Here is a 15974-nt window from a genome sequence, read left to right on the forward strand (position 1 = left end):
GTTTCATGTTAAGCAGAGCACATAACTAACACACTGATGTGAATGAGATACGATCAGTCCCTGCTTTTGAATAAGATGCTCTCTGAAGACTGGTGCTTTACAATCTTCTTGTGTCTTTAACTCCATGATTTATCTATCAGTATAGCCACACCTTTGATCTCAGGTTGAATACATGATACCCAGTGCCTTTTCCTGTAAAGCATTTTGGCAGTGAGTTTGGAAACAGATTATGGAGAAATGAAACCTTTACTACATGATAATTTTGCAAGATCCTGCTCTACATATGTCATTATTATTTATATATGTGTTTTGCCTGTATGTATTTATGTGTGCATCACATGTATGCCTAGTGCCCAAAAGAGGCTAGAAGATGGTATCAGGTCCCCTGGAACTGTAGTGACAGAAAATTGTGATTCACTGTGTGGATCCTGGGAATTGAACCAGGTCCTGTGGAAGAGCAGTTAATGTTCTTAATTGCCCAGCCATCTCTCCAGCCCCCTAAATACATTGTTTAGGTCTTTGTAACTTAAATATTTATGTCACATTATGAGTTTAAGAAGCAAAATAGTTAATATAGAGTAACAGGTACATTCTCTTTCAAAATAAATATTTCTAAAAAAGAGGGACAACAATAAAGCAAGCAAAATAGGAGGACTGTGGTATATCCTGACTTTGCTCTTTTTTTGCATATTATTTTTTCATTGTAAATTAAGTTACAGGTGGAGGAAAGTTTTAGTCTTTTTGTTTGTTTCTGGTTTTTAGCTCTTGAGTGGGCCTTTTACATCTGTTCTTTACTATCTGTTACGTGTAACAAGATCTGGGTAAAAGAAATACATGAGAGATTTTGTATAAGATTCATGAAACCAAAAAAGAAGTTCTTGTTCATTGTTGTAATTTTAGCACTTCACATAAAAGTAATTATGAACAAATAGTGAGTTGTGAGGCTAGGTTGTTAGACCACTTAATTTGGCTAAAGCAAGAAAATAGGATTTGTATCTTTTTTTATTTTGATACATGGTATTTAATAAGCATCAAAAGAATCACATACTTTTTTGAAGTGATTAAATTGTATCCAGCAGTGCTGTAATACAAAGTTGAGCTTAACTATGAAAAAGTTAAAAACATTACTATTAAAAAATTGAGTATGTTGGTTGGCACATGCCACTAATCTTCATAGCTAAGGGGGCTGAGGGAGAAAGATGAGAAGAGTTCAAGGCTGATCTGGTCTTGTTTATAAATAGCAAATAACCCCAACCTCAGTTCTCCTGAGCAGTGTTGTGCATGCCTGTAATCCCAGCACACTAAGCCAAAGCAGGAGGAGGCAAGTTTGAACAACATACTCAGACTCTGCTTTTTTGTTTGTTTGCTTAAGGCGAAGGAACTATACAGCCTCTCATTCATTCGAAACTTCTGTTTAAAATATAAGATTTGAAAAATACTTATTATTGGTAAAATAATAAAGTACTGAAAATATTTTCTTTGTATTTGCTGCCACCAAGTGACAAGTTAGTGACATTACCAAGTTTGTTACATGTCTAGACTATGTACAAAAAATGCTCTCCACCCCCTTTGGTGACTTGGTTTTGTTTTAAGTTGAGATTCATTATGTAGCTCAAGCTACACTTGCCACATAGCTCAGGCTGGCCTGAACGCACAGTGCTTGAGTGGCAGGATTTATAAGTGTGTATAACCATACCCAGCCACTCTGATACTTTGATAGCTTGATTTGATCATATTTTTAACAAAGGATAAGTAAAGTGTTTTAATACCTTACAAACCATATCTTACCTTCTTGCACCAGAGCTACATAAGATCATTTCTATGTTCCTTGTATTTTACAAAGGCCTATTAGGACAATAGCATCTAGTCACTGTTGACAAGGATTTTTTTTTTAACTGCATGATTTTTCTAGTGTGGTATGAAATATGGTTGATGCATACTGTTTAACACGTTTAATTCTGACATGTATCATTTAATGATATTGCACATGAAAATTATGCTTTTATAATTTTTAGAACTGATTTTACTTATTTTGAAGATTAACTAGGGGCAACTTATTTTTATTCTAGAAAACCTATATAAGAATATATAACATTCTCAGGAAAAAAAAAAGAAACTCAAATGTTTAATAGGAAATGGGTTGCATGCAGTGTGATATATGTTTGTGTAGAACTTGATGTAATCATTCTGAGTGCTATTGAAGGCAAAGTGGAGTGTGGGCAAGTCACTCTCTACAGAAGCACACTCTCTTTTCTGAGCATGCAGCAATCCTTAACACCCAGCTTACAGCCCTGCTAAAACTCTTCCTTATTAAACTCCCTCTTTGTTTTGAGGGGAAAGAAGCAAACTAACAAAATACACAATTGAAAATTTTTAGAAACATATACAGAGAAAATACCTAGCAGTATTTACTTTTTAAGGGATAATATAGCAAATTATTAAAATTTATGTATTTGAAATTAATGTTTCATATATAAAGATATAAGAAACATTTTATGCATCCCTGACAGGCTCCTAGCTAAGACAAACCATGAGAAAATATATTTGGACAGGGTTTTTGCTTGTGTGTATTTTCTTAAGCTATAAGGAGATAATTTGTTGCCACCAGTTCTGAAGAAGAAAGCCCCATATTGGGTTTTGTTCAAGAATCCAGTAAGGATTAACTTTTATATAAAGACAGTCTTTAAAAATATTTTCCTTAAAGATGTGTATGTGTGTTATATAAATATGGCATGTATATATCTGTAATCCTCATAGTAGGAATTAGAGGCCAGCCTGGACTACCTAGAAAAACTTTGTTTTTAAAAAAAAAAAAAAAAAACAGAAAGGAAAAAAAATATATCCTATACAAATCAGTTTTCTTGTTAGAAGGATAAAAACTAAATTCTGATTCAGCAAAAACCAAAGTACATTTTGATTGATTTAACAACTCAGTGTTTTCTTAAAGCGTATACCTCTTCATTTTGAAGGCTGGCATATTCTTGTTTTTGATCTCTGTTTTCTGTCACAGGCCTATGATTAGAACTCAAATAATACAAGTGCTGCTTTTACCAGAGGAGAGTGGTATGGGGACTCCTGTTAGGGTTAGGTGGTCCTGTGGTGTAATCCTGGCAGTCCTTGTAATTGGCTAGTTTATTGCTACTTTGGCCTTCTTATTACTTAACCTTACACATGATTACATGTGAATTAATACTTAATGTCAGCCCCAGTTGGAGATAGTTCATGTGTAGCCTTCTATGGATGGAAGACTTCAGTATATAGCAACTTGATAATTCTGATAGATTTTCAGTGGAAAGGGGCATATAAATCTTACTTAATGTTCTCCTTATAGCTCAGAGAAGAAAATAATTAGCTAAAGGTACTGAGCAATATTCCAGATTTGTGTTCTTTTGTCCTGTAAACCAATAAACATTCACATCTCAATACCCAGCCATCTATTACTTTTCTTATTCTCTTACATAGTAAATGTAGCACATACTTTAATCATTATCAGCCATAGCAGTCACCAACTTCTATTATGTGAATGTTTCCTCTGGGTTTAGCGAAAGTATCTTAAACTATTTCTCAGACTGCAGAGGAGAAGCATTAGACTGAGGGCACTAGAAAGGCACATACGTTTGATAATCCTGCTGCTGTTTGTTGGTCTTCACATTTGAAATGGAAACATTAAAGACTTCATAGGAAAGGAAGAAACTGTCATTCAATAATTGTTGCTTTAATTTGAAAAGTTGGTGTCTGTTTTGGTTAGGGACTAAAGAAACCTGTACGCTTTGAGTTCAAGGCCAGCCTGGTCTACAAAGCGAGTCCAGGACAGCCAAGGCTGCACAGAGAGACCCTGTCTGAAAAAAAAGGGGGGAGGGGGAGAAGGAAACCTGTATGAAGATACATTACTCATGAAATGAAATACACTTTCCAATTATAGAGGTGTTAGAGTCACATCATAAGATATTTTACTTGAGTTTTTTTGGGCTTTGCCTCAGATGATTAGTTTAGAGAAAGTTAGATGAGCCAGTACCATGTTAGACACTGTTATGTGAAGAAGCATATTTGAGACAGTAGGCTTTTAGATATTTCTTACAGGTACAAGATGTATGGAAATATGGATGTGGATTTAGATGGAAACAATATTGAAGTCCATTTCTAGAAAGGCATTCTATCAATCACAAAGCAGTTTAAGTGTTCATGTTTTTAAAAATGTACTCAGATTTGAGCAATTATGGCAGTTACAAGTTTTACCCATTTTAAGGCCTCTGGATTAGAATATTTAGCTGTTTTTATTATATATGTATATGGAGTATGTGACCATCCATATCTAATAAAGGACCAGTACAGTTTGGGGAAAAAGTTGTTGCTCGATAGTGACCAGGCAGCAGTGTGCTGCCTTTTTGTTAGACGTCTGATACTCTCAAAACAGTAATGCTGCTTGATGTCAAGTAAGCTCAATTCGAAATTGCTTCAAAACAGAAACATACCCTTATTGGAGTTTTATTTAATTTGCCTTTAGTTTTATTTAACTGGATTTTTTGTTTGTTTGTTTGTTTGTTTAAAGAAGAAACCCGTTAAGTTAGAAATGGAAAGTCTGTTTTCTAATAGGAAGTAAACTTTGATGTGTTAAACTAGAGTGATACCACATTCAAGATTCATGTTCCCTTTAACAATTCTGATGTTTGAGGTACATAACTGATGAACCTGTACCTGGCCCCCTTTAAGAAAGGCTAGATTGTCTTCCAGATGACCAGTGTTTTAATTGATACACACGCTCTAGGAATGAGCACTCAAAGGGGGTTCCCGCTCCCACTTCCCAGTTCTTTCCTTCACACCCGTCTCTATCCTCACTCCTTACCGCCACCACCACTTTGCGACAGAGTCACTGTGTAGCCCTAGCTTTCCTTGAGCTCACTGCTTCTGCCTGCCTCTGCTCCGGTGTGCTGAGTTTAAAGGCGTGGGCCACTCTACCCAGCTAACTAATCTCTTCTACCTTTAGACGTATATTGAACTGCACGTTTGTTGTGTAATTTGGAATGCTTGTTGATAACTAGGTTTTCACTAGAAATTCTATGCCTCATCTACTTTTTGTTATTCGTGAACTACTTTGTAACTTTTGGCTTATAAAGACTTTGGACAAATCATAAAATAAACTTATTCTAATTCTTTTTTCAACCCAACATTTGAGAAATGGACGGGCAAAACAGAAAAGCAAATAAACATTCCTATGCAAAACAAAGACAAACAAAAATCTGTCAGACTTTGTGTGGTAAATGATTTTAATTGGAAAAAATGCAACAAATAGATTACTAATTCCCCCCTCTCTCACACATGTGCGTGCACACACACTTTCTGTTAATAAGTTTTGGAGACTATTGAATTTCCAACCTGCGTTTGCTTTTCTATTACCCTTGTAAAGTTGTAGTTCTTACCATGTGCCACTGGGTGGTGCATTTGGATTGTTACTGTAAGCCCTTTCTAAATTAATGTAAGGGAACCATTCGAAAATCCATAATAAAGTTAAGATGGTGAGATAGTTTGTCATACAGTTAACTGAGTTTAAACAAGCTAAAAAAAAATCTTGTGAGATAATATGTAGTTAAAGTGTGTGTGTGTGTGTGTGTGTGTGTGTGTGTGTGTGTGTGTGTGTGTGTGTGTGTACAGTGTCTCATTATGTAACCCAGGCTGGTGGTGAGTTCTTGGTAAAACACCTGCCCCAGCCTCCCAGATTTTAGAATTATGGAATGTGCCAACACACTTAATTTAATTTTTTTATGTGAGTGGAATGTTCAAGACCTATGCCTTACTGTTTTTTCTCCCATGTTTCAGTTATCACTTTAAAAGTATTTAGATGTTTTGAGGCTGGGAGTGGTGGTACATGCTTTTAATCACAGAATTTGGGAGACAGAAGCGAGAAGGTGTTTGGGAATTCAAGGCCAGCCTGGTTCACATAGTGAGTTCCAGAACATCTAGGGCTACATAGAGAGACTATGTCTCAATAAAACCCAAAAAAGGAAGTCGGAGTATTTTGATAGAGTAGGTGATAGATAGTTTTATCAAATTAGGGATCTTATACATGCTAGGCAAGCTGTGTACTTTTGACTACACAGATGATATTGTAGCTTAAATGACATCCAAGTAAAAATCACAGTTTCTTAAATTATAATACTTAAAAAAAAAAACCCAGGAAGTTCTGGTTTTAAAAGCTGTCCTTAATGATCATTTTGTCTTTTTTTTTCCTGTCCCATAGCTATTCACACCTTTATAATAAAAACTTTTAAAATAGATACTATATTTACATTCTGTTTTTAAAAGTACCAAATGGTGTGTTGACATTTCCTATTTAAATGAGTTGAGTGATTTAGTGTCAAGGCTTGGTTTGAGGTTATATATAACAAGGTTCCAATTCAGAGAAGAAAGCAAACATTAAGAACAAGCATCTTCAATTACCCCCATTTGTAGTCTGATCAGGTTATCTGAGTATGTATGTGTGTTCTCATATGAATGCAGGTACTCTTGGAGGTCAGAGGCATGAGATCCATTGATGCTAGAGACAAACAGCTGGGAGCCACCTGTTCTCAGTGCACTTTGCCTCAGAGTCAGTTTTTTAGCTGCTATTTTGTAGCTTTTGAGGAATAAATTTAGAGGTTTTTCCTTCCTAGTGCTGTGACCCCTTAGTACATTTCCTCATGTTGTGGTGACCCTCCAAGCATGAAATTATTTTTTTCTCCTTCATAACTAATTTTGCTACTGTTATGAAATGTAATGTAAATATCTGATATGTGGGATATCTAATATGTGGTGCCCCCCTGAAAGGGTCGTTTGACCTCACAGGTTGAAAAACACTTGTTTAGATGGCCAGAGTGGCATAGATGAAGAGCTTTGGCTTTGTGGGTTTACTTTGTAGCATTGAGTCTTAATATATGCAGTCTTTAAGTTTTGGTAATGGGATCTTCTGTCACTTAACCTTTTTGGGCCTTACTTTTCTAGTTACGGGATGATGTTTCAGTTCAGAAAAATGAGAGTTATGACTTCAAGGAGTAATGTTACTTAGAAATAAATATGTGAACTATGAAGGTGAGCATAAATAATCTATAATCTTGCTATGGCTTGATTGGTCTTTTTAAATTAAATTTAATTGGTTGCTTTTTAAAAACAAAACAAAACAAAACAAAAAAAACAAAACAAGAACAGGAACAACACACACACCTTCTCCATCACTTGGGAGTCTAGCTCAGTGTTAGAACATTTATCTAACATGTCGAAGGCCTGAGTTCAATTCCCGACTCAAATTTTCTGTAATAATTAACAGTGTCTTACACATGTATACACAATGTAAATGTTCTATTTCATGTGATATTTATTGTGTTATGGCTTTATAAATCCCTTACAAAGTAGCAGGTATGTAGCTCAGAGGAGTCAATGTTTGTAAGGCCCTGGAGTTGAATTTCTAGTGTTGTAAGGGCAAAGAGGATTTTAAACATCAGGTACATGTGCATTATGTGACACATGCTACATTAAGTCATTGTTGTGTTTAGCATTAAGGTGCTTTTCATGTTCTAACTGGGGTTTCTTACTATGCATGCTGTATAAGCGTCATATTATTTCCTTATGTCAGCATTTTTGCAAGTAGAAATGCTAGCCAAAAAGTTTGAAAGGTGTATTGATGCTATTGATGGCTATTGCCAAATTTTTTTTCCCCTAGAAAAATTGTTCTAAGTTTCCGTCTTTCACTGTCTTGTGGTCTCTGGCTTAGAATTTTGCAGTAGCTTACTGGTGGTCATCTCTGCTATAGTAGCAACTCATTTTTAGGTTACCTTTTATTTTATGTCCATAGTGAGTTGTTTTTGTTTTTTGTTTTTTTTACTTTTACTGAATGTCTATGATTTACACGTCATGCACCAAAATTTCTCTCCTCTCCCCAGTAAAATAAAATAGACAACCAAAAAATCTTGTCACAGAAGTTGTAGCCTTTCGTCCACATATGTTTACTTTCAAATGTTTTTTGCTACAAGTCATGGGTCTGGTTGGAGGCCTACACTATCGTTATCGGATCCTCACTGGAACTGTTGTCAGATATCCCATTGTTGCTGTGTGTCAAGGTTTTCTTTCTTTCTGGGAAACACCAGCACTGTGTTTTGGAGCTCTCAGTATCATCCTTTGGTGACTGTGCAGTCACTGCTGTTCCGCAGATCAGACACAGTGTGCAATTGACACCATCTTGGATGATCTCGGCTTGGGTATTTCTAATACATTGTGCTAAGTGTTTCCTCCCAGTCAGGCCTTTCTCAGGCATGTTTTTTATGTAGCTCTGGAACACAATCATCCTCCTCAGAATGCATTGAGGACCTCATCTTTCGAACCTCGCAGACCCGTCCATAGTTAGTTTTTTTAATGTATAAACTTGATTTTCACTTTTCACCTTGGTTTTAAAGATAGATTCCATCATTCTGCAAATTAAATTATATTTTCTGTAATATGGCTCACTTAAGACTCTTCGTATCATAGCTGCCGTCTAATTTTCTACCTCAGTTTATATAGCCCAACTGTATATTCTGTGGATAAAGAGCATATACACATAGGCAGAGCCATATGGAATGGCATGGCATATTTTAATTGCAACAGGTTGGCATATATGTGAAACTTAAGACAGGGTAGTGATGGAAGCCATTTTGATTGTGTGTGTTACATCTCAGAGAGATCAAAGAAACTTGTGGACATTGGTTCTCTCCTCCCATCATGTGGGTTCTAGGGATCAGGCTTAGGTTGTCTGGCTTGGTATCAAGTGTCTTTACCCACCAAGCCATCTGACTGGCCCTGGGACGAATATCCAGATGAACTGGATAGTGATATTTGACAGGTATAAACAACAAGAAATAGAAAGATCACCTAATTAGATGGCATATGCCTCAAAAGGAGCAGTGCTTTTATAGGCAAGAATATTGGTAACGTTGACCAACTGAAGTGAAGGACTAAAGGAGTGCTAGCTTTGCCCGCGACTTTCCTCTCAGCCACAGACACAGGTCCTCTGGAGGTAACCTCGAGTGTGAGCAAAGCCACAGTCAACACTACAGAAGACTGCCAGAAAAGCATGAGCTTAGAAAACAGTGAGCTTTCTGTTTTAACAACAGAAGGTAAAATGGCCTTTTTAGGGTAGTACAGATTCAAGAGTTATGTATAAGAACTTCCTATCTTATTTAGAACACTTTCTGTTTGTATTACCTTTCAGAGAGTAGAAACAACATTTTTTAAATAAGGCTAACTAGCAAATAAGGTTTTTCAGAATATACCTAATATGCCTAAAGTAAAAGAAATGAAAGGGGAAACTGTTCTAATAAGTATATACTACTACTATATTTTGAAAAGTAAATTTATTTCTTTATGTCTCAAAATGTAAGTTGAAAGTGAGCAAAGCGGCTTACCATTCATACTGACTTGAAAGCCAATTTGAATTTGAAGGTCTTTAATGTATTGTTACTCTCAAATTTCCCATTTGATACTGTTTTTGTTTGTTTGTTTTGTTGTGGTTTTGTCTTGTTTTTCTGTTGCTACGTAGCCCAGACTGGCCTTGAGTCCTACTTCAGCCTATTGAGTGGGATCATGACATGTGCCACTGTTCCCAGTTGAATGTGAGATTATATAACAGGCTGAATTTTGCCCTTTAAAAAATACTAAAGAACACCGAAGAGATGGCTTATTGGTTAAGAGACTTGGCAGGCGCTCTTACAGAGGATCTGGGTTAAGCTCTTAACACGCATGTGACAGCTCACAATTGCCTGTGCTTCCATTTCTAGTGGGATGCTGTATTCTTTTTCTGCCTTCCATGGGCAACAGGTACTCACTGGGTACACAAATATACACACACAGGACTCACATAGACACAGAAATTAAATTCTTAAAAAAGAAAAATTATTTACAACCCATGCTGGTTTTTATAATTTGAAAATACCTAGGTAAATGTAGTTATTATGTTACTGTACTTGAAAAGTTGAGGAGAACAATTTGCAATTTAAAAACAAGTTGCTATGGTTACCCAGTGTTTACTTCTTAAAGCAATAATTACACGAGACAGCCAAAGAATTTCCACTAGTACAGAAAGGCCAGTGGCTTATGTGTACACTGGCTATTCCACACTCAAATTAAAACTGTATATATCACTTCCGTTCTAAAGTAACTATCATTTGGAAAATACTAAAGAAAATGATTCATGTCTTTTTGAGCTGTAACAGGGTGGAGACAAACCGAACATACTATTTTAAAATTCAAGTAATGACTCAGATAGTTTAGAACATTTTTCTTATTCTTTAGTTCCTTTTATCAAAGAATGCTGTATTTCTACGTAATAATTTTTATAGTTGAAAGAAGGAAAGTATTTTTCTGATGTGTTTGTGGTGTGGAGTTTTATTTTAAAATTTATTTTTATGACTTTAATAAGCTTATAAAATGCCATGCTTATAACTGTTTACTACATTAGCTGTAGCTTGTTCCAAACTACTACTACTACTATTTCTTCTCCTCCTCCTCCTCTTCCTCCTCCTCCTCCTCCTCCGCCTCCTTCTTCTTTTAAAGGGAAAAGAAATCTTTTATCTTTGGCCTTTTTAACCATCCCATACAAACCAAAAAATATGGAACGCTTCACGAATTTGCGTGCCATCCTTGCGCAGGGGCCATGCTAATCTTCTCTGTATCATTCCAATTTTAGTATATGTGCTGCCGAAGCGAGCACATGTTCCAAACTTCTTAAAAACAAAGGAGATATCATTAGAATCTATGACTAGTCCATTCTTAGCTAATTTAGTTGTTAAACTTACCAACAAACATTCTACAATTTTTATTGTTTCCTTGATATTGATATTCATAATATCTAGCAACACAGGCATACTTAAAACCATCTGAGCCAATATAAGGTCACCTGTTACATTTTAATGGCCCTTTTATTTGTAATAGAAATGTTGTTTGTTCTTTTAATACTAGGGCTATTTTCAACTGAAAACACTTTATATTTAAAATAGAAACTGGATTAAATAGTAAAGGGTCTTATTATCACATGAGCAGGAATTGGAGTACTGTGCTTTAAAAGCGTGAATGGTTTTGTTACTCAGTGCTATGATCACGGGAGGCCACTTGCTTTTTCTTTGCTGCTTTTCCCTCTGTTAGACTTTGTATGGACTCTAGGGTATCTCTATTCACCATAATGCCCAGCGTATCACAGCAGTATTACCAAGCATACTGTTGTCCAGAAGGAGAAGGCATTTCCTTCTGTCTCTCCCTTTTTAGATAACCCCTCCCCAAAAAAAGGCTTTCCTAGAAGCACTACAGCTGACTTTGCCTGGCATATGACAGAACAGGCTGGCTCAGATTTCATGTCATTTTCCAAATGAGTCACTTACGAGGTAGAGTAGAATTACCATGAACACCTTACACTACTCAGGATTTCTCCAGGTCATGTGGAATATTGAAATGGAACCCAAACAAAACTGAAGGACGTCTGTAAGAAGGAAGGGTTAGTGATGCTTGGCCTCTGGTCACAGGTTACACATTACATGTTACATATTAGATAAAAAAGTTAAACACTCTGTCATTGTCTTCCATAGTTAATTTTCCCATCAGTATAAAATATTCACAACACACCAATAATGGAAAATACTTTGAGGATTCTAGAGATATTTTTCTAAAGAGGGGGGCATTCTTAAAACAGACTGACACTCTAAAAACAGATTGTATAAATGCCCCTGACATAAGAAAAATGGCAAAAAAAAAAAAAAAAAAAGAAAACAATATATTTGAGAATATGAAATAAGAAAAAATATACTCCTTAATTTTGACCAAATACACTGAACATTTTATCCTCAAATGTATTCTGGTAGTCTCTCCTATGAAAACCAGCCTCCTTTTTGCATCCTTGTGATCACAATTCATCACTTAATACCTTTTTAACTGTTGAATGGAGTAGCTGGGGTTTTTCTGTAGTTTGGCTTTTGTTGTGATAATGATGGATATACATATCTCTGCATACATATATGCTGACTTGGATTCCTTTGGGTATATATTGCAGAATGGTATAGATAAATCATATGGCAGTTCTATTTTTAATTATCACCACCAAGCAGTATGTAAGGTTGCCATGCGCTTATACTCCCTAACATATATTGTGTTTGTAGGTTATTGGTTTGGTTTTGGGATAAGGTCTAGCTCTGTACTCCAGGCTGGTTCTCCAAGTGCTGGATTACAAGAGTATACTTACCCTCCCCTCTGGATCCACTCCATTTCTGTTCTTCATTAGAAAAGAACAGGCTTCTGAGAGATAACAGCCAAGCATAACAAAATTAAATAGAATAAGATGAAGCAAAAACTGCCATATCAGAGTTGGACACGACAACCCAACAGGAAGAGTCTCAAGAGCAGGCACAAGAGTCAAGAGAGCTCGTGGTCAGGAGTTCCATAAAAATACTAAGCAAATAGCTATAATTTATATGCAGAGGACCTGACACAGACCCATGTATGTTCCTGTGCTTGCTGCTTTAGGCTCAGTGAGCTCATATGTGCCTTGCTTAGCTGGTTCAGGGGACATGGTTCTCCTGGTGTCCTCCATCCCTTCTGACTTTTACAATCTTTCCTCCTCCTCTTCTCAGGATTCCCTGAGCTCAGAAGATTTGATGGAAACTTACTATTTAGACTCTCTATGCATGCTGTCTGGCTATGGGGCTCTGCATTTTATTTTGGACACTTAAAAATTTTAATTTTACCAGCTTTGCTTATCCTTATAAAATGTGATAACTATATAAAGAACATTTAAGTTACTCATATAGGTATCTTTGTTTCTATTACATCATGCTGGCCCAAGATTAGCTTATTCATGCAGTACAAGTGGTGTTTTTAAATTTTTTAACCCCCAAATGTAAGAGCTCCAGCTAGTTGCTATGGGTTTCCTTGAGAGGAGGAAAATTCAGTTAAGTTAAAACAAGGAAAAAACCAAAACAAAACAAAACCCACAAAATAACAGTGAGGTTTATGGATAGCTTTATAAAGCATCCATTACCCTAGCCAGTTCTTCGAAGGTATCTTATATGCCAGTTACAGTTCATGGATTTGTATACTGTATACTTTCTCATGAATGTGTGGTCTGTTTCATATTTAAGCCTCTGGTATATATTGCCTTTCAGTTTCTTGTGTTCTCGCACTGCTTATGTTTCTTATATATGATTAGCACCCTGTTTATTTTATATAACATCTTACAAGATGAAATTTTTTTTTTATACACACATACACACACACAAATATTTTCTAAGTATTTGATGTGCTGCACATAGAGAAAATAAGACAATATTTGTTTAATGGGGTTTTGGTGCTTATTTTTAAAATAACTTGTTTAGAGTGGTTTTGTGTATGTTTTTAGATAATTACACCGTTATTAGACTTTGTGTAGAACTGGCCAGGTCTTGCCATCTTTTGTGAATGTTTCTCAGTCCACTGGATTTGTGTAGTACTGATGTGTCAACATTTCACTCTCCAATCACGGGTGAAGGCGCTGATATTGGTGATAGGTGCTTTAAGTTAAAATTTAAAGTTTCATAGAATAAATTTTATATAAAGAATGGCTGGGAAGATCTAAGTGTAGAAGTTGGGCTCAGACTAAAAAGTAGGATGTGACTTCCTAAGTCAGAGTAGCTGAATTCACACACTAGATACTTTGGAACAAGTTAAAATTATTCCTATAAGAAAAGGGTCTATTTTGGATAAGAACCTTGAAAATTAGCAGTAGGTTATTACTGTAACTTCATTTTTATATGTTTTAAATGTTAGGGTGCTATATTTGATTCACCTATATAGAGATGGATAATATAATTTATGTTACATTTGTGCCTCAAATAGTATATATACATATATATTCTTTATTTGTGTATTTTTAAGTAACTAATACAAGCAGACATGGTGGCATGGGGCCTAGAGTCCCATCTCCTAAGGAGGCTGAAGTAAGTGGATCTGTTCAGGCTTAAACAGTGGAGCACGAGCCCATCTCCCTCCCCACAGAAGTAAAATAACTACTGAGCCCATGTGAATATTGTTTCTTCTGTAGATGAATAACTTATAATTTTCAATAACTTTTGCTTATAAATTTTGACATTCTTACCTATATTAAGTGGGTTTTTCTCCCTTTGTGGTTTAATAATTGGCTTAAACAAAGAGGACATATATTACCCAGCATATCTTAAAGACTCAAAATACTCAAAAGGAGTATTTGAGTGAAATGCTCATTCAAAAATAACTTAATCAGGGCTAGAGAGATGGCTCAGAGGTTAAGAGCACTGGCTGCTCTTCCAGAGGTCCTGAGTTCCATTCCCAACAACCACATGGTGGCTCACAATCATTTATAATGAGATCTGGTAGTGATCATAGGAATGTATGTTTTTAGCATTAAGCATTTTAATTATTTGGGTGACAGGGCAAAATATTTAATTTCTGGGTTCTTTTTTCCTGGATAAAATAAGACTGTAGGAGATTTTAATTGAGGATGTATCGCACCCAACACACACACACACACACACACACACACACACACACACACACACACACGACAGGGTTTCTCTGTATAGCCTTTTAACTATTCTGGACTCGTTTTATAGACCAGACTGGTCTGGAACTCACAGAGATCTGCCTGCCTCTGCCTCTGCCTCCCGAGTGCTGGGATTGAAGGCATGCACCACTACTCCCATTCACCCAGCATATCTTTTTTAAATATTTTATTTATTTATTATTATGTATACAGTGCTTTGCCCGCAGGCCAGAAGAGGGCATCACATCACATTGTAGATAGATGTGAGCCACCATGTGGTTGCTAGGAATTGAACTCAGGACCTCTGGAAGAGCAGTCAGTGCTCTTAACCTCTGAGCCACCTCTCCGGCCCCACCTAGCATATCTTAATGGCTCAAAAGTAGCATGAGGTCATGTATAAGAATATGAGATGATCAAAGTGGGACATAGTATTTCTTTGTAATTGAGAAATATTCTGAGGCAAAGTGAGAAAGGTAGTGAAAGCCAACTCCAAGGTGGTTTAGGTGGTTTTGTTTGTAGTGCCTAGGATTAAACCCATGGCCTGTTGCATACCAAGCAAGTGCTACAACCCCAGCCCCCAAATGGTTGGTTTTCACATTAATTGTTGCTTTTGGAAGTGTATTTTATGGGGAACAAGGGGTTGCTTGTTTGTTCTCTTTTTAAGATTCTGTGGAGTTTTTTGTTTGGTTGGTTGTTTTGTTTTGTTTTTTGATATATAGGCGATTCAGAACAAGAACTTTAAGTAATTATTTTATTTAATTTAGCTGGTGAAAGTTCAAGTAATTCATAAAATATTAAGATTTCTACCTTTAGGAAGTTTTAAAACTTTTCTTTAAAAAAAGTATGAGTCAATAAAAAAGTATGAGTCAATAAATGATTGATTTCTTTAACTTAGAAGTCATAGCAAGCCTTACATTTGTTTCCTTTAAACCTCTTTTCATTCTAGAAAATAACACACCTCCAGAGGGGAAGAGGGAGGAGGAGGGGGGGAAAGGGTCTTGGTAAAAATAAGGATCACCCACCTTAACTTAGGTTCATGGGTTTTTATAGTCTTAGAGTATTTCTTGTCTCTCTTGAGCTGTCTTTTCTGAGTTCACTTACATTCTTACTGCAGCTGCTATCATGGAGTTAAACATTTGCCGTACTGCCACATACAAAAGCAGTTAAGCTGTTTGGAATTGTTTACTTGCTAAAACCAGTGTTAGTCAGCAGAGGCAGTACACCAGATTTCCTTGTGGCTTTTAGTGGAAAAATGTTAAAAGCGCACTTATTTCTCTGTTATAGAATTTTCAGTTTGATCTGGATTAGTCACAGAGCTGGCATGACCCTTCTAATTGTGAAGGCTGTCCAAATGCACTATTTTTTCTCCTGCTAGAGGAAGTTACATCCTGAGCACTCGCTCAGCTCTCTGGTAAGTGTAACATGTGAGCATTAC

The 15974-nt window shown here is 36.2% G+C and overlaps 1 protein-coding gene across 4 annotated transcripts in view; it reads left to right on the forward strand.

Moving 5' to 3' along the window:
• Nucleotides 1-15974, forward strand: part of ANKRD28 (ankyrin repeat domain 28) — a 161233-nt gene that overhangs the window by 50659 nt on the left and 94600 nt on the right. Inside the window, exon 1 of one of the 4 annotated variants that reach the window (XM_084796847.1) lies at nucleotides 15744-15950. The exons of 2 other annotated variants lie outside the window; for them this stretch is intronic. The gene's annotated coding sequence lies outside the window, so the exon portion shown is untranslated. Of the gene's footprint in view, nucleotides 1-15743; nucleotides 15951-15974 lie in introns of those variants that run through there. One more of the 4 variants, XM_084796851.1, reaches the window with a different exon arrangement.

Source organism: Acomys minous, assembly GCF_964271855.1.
Source record: "Acomys minous genome assembly, chromosome: 9".
Lineage (NCBI taxonomy): Eukaryota > Metazoa > Chordata > Mammalia > Rodentia > Muridae > Acomys > Acomys minous.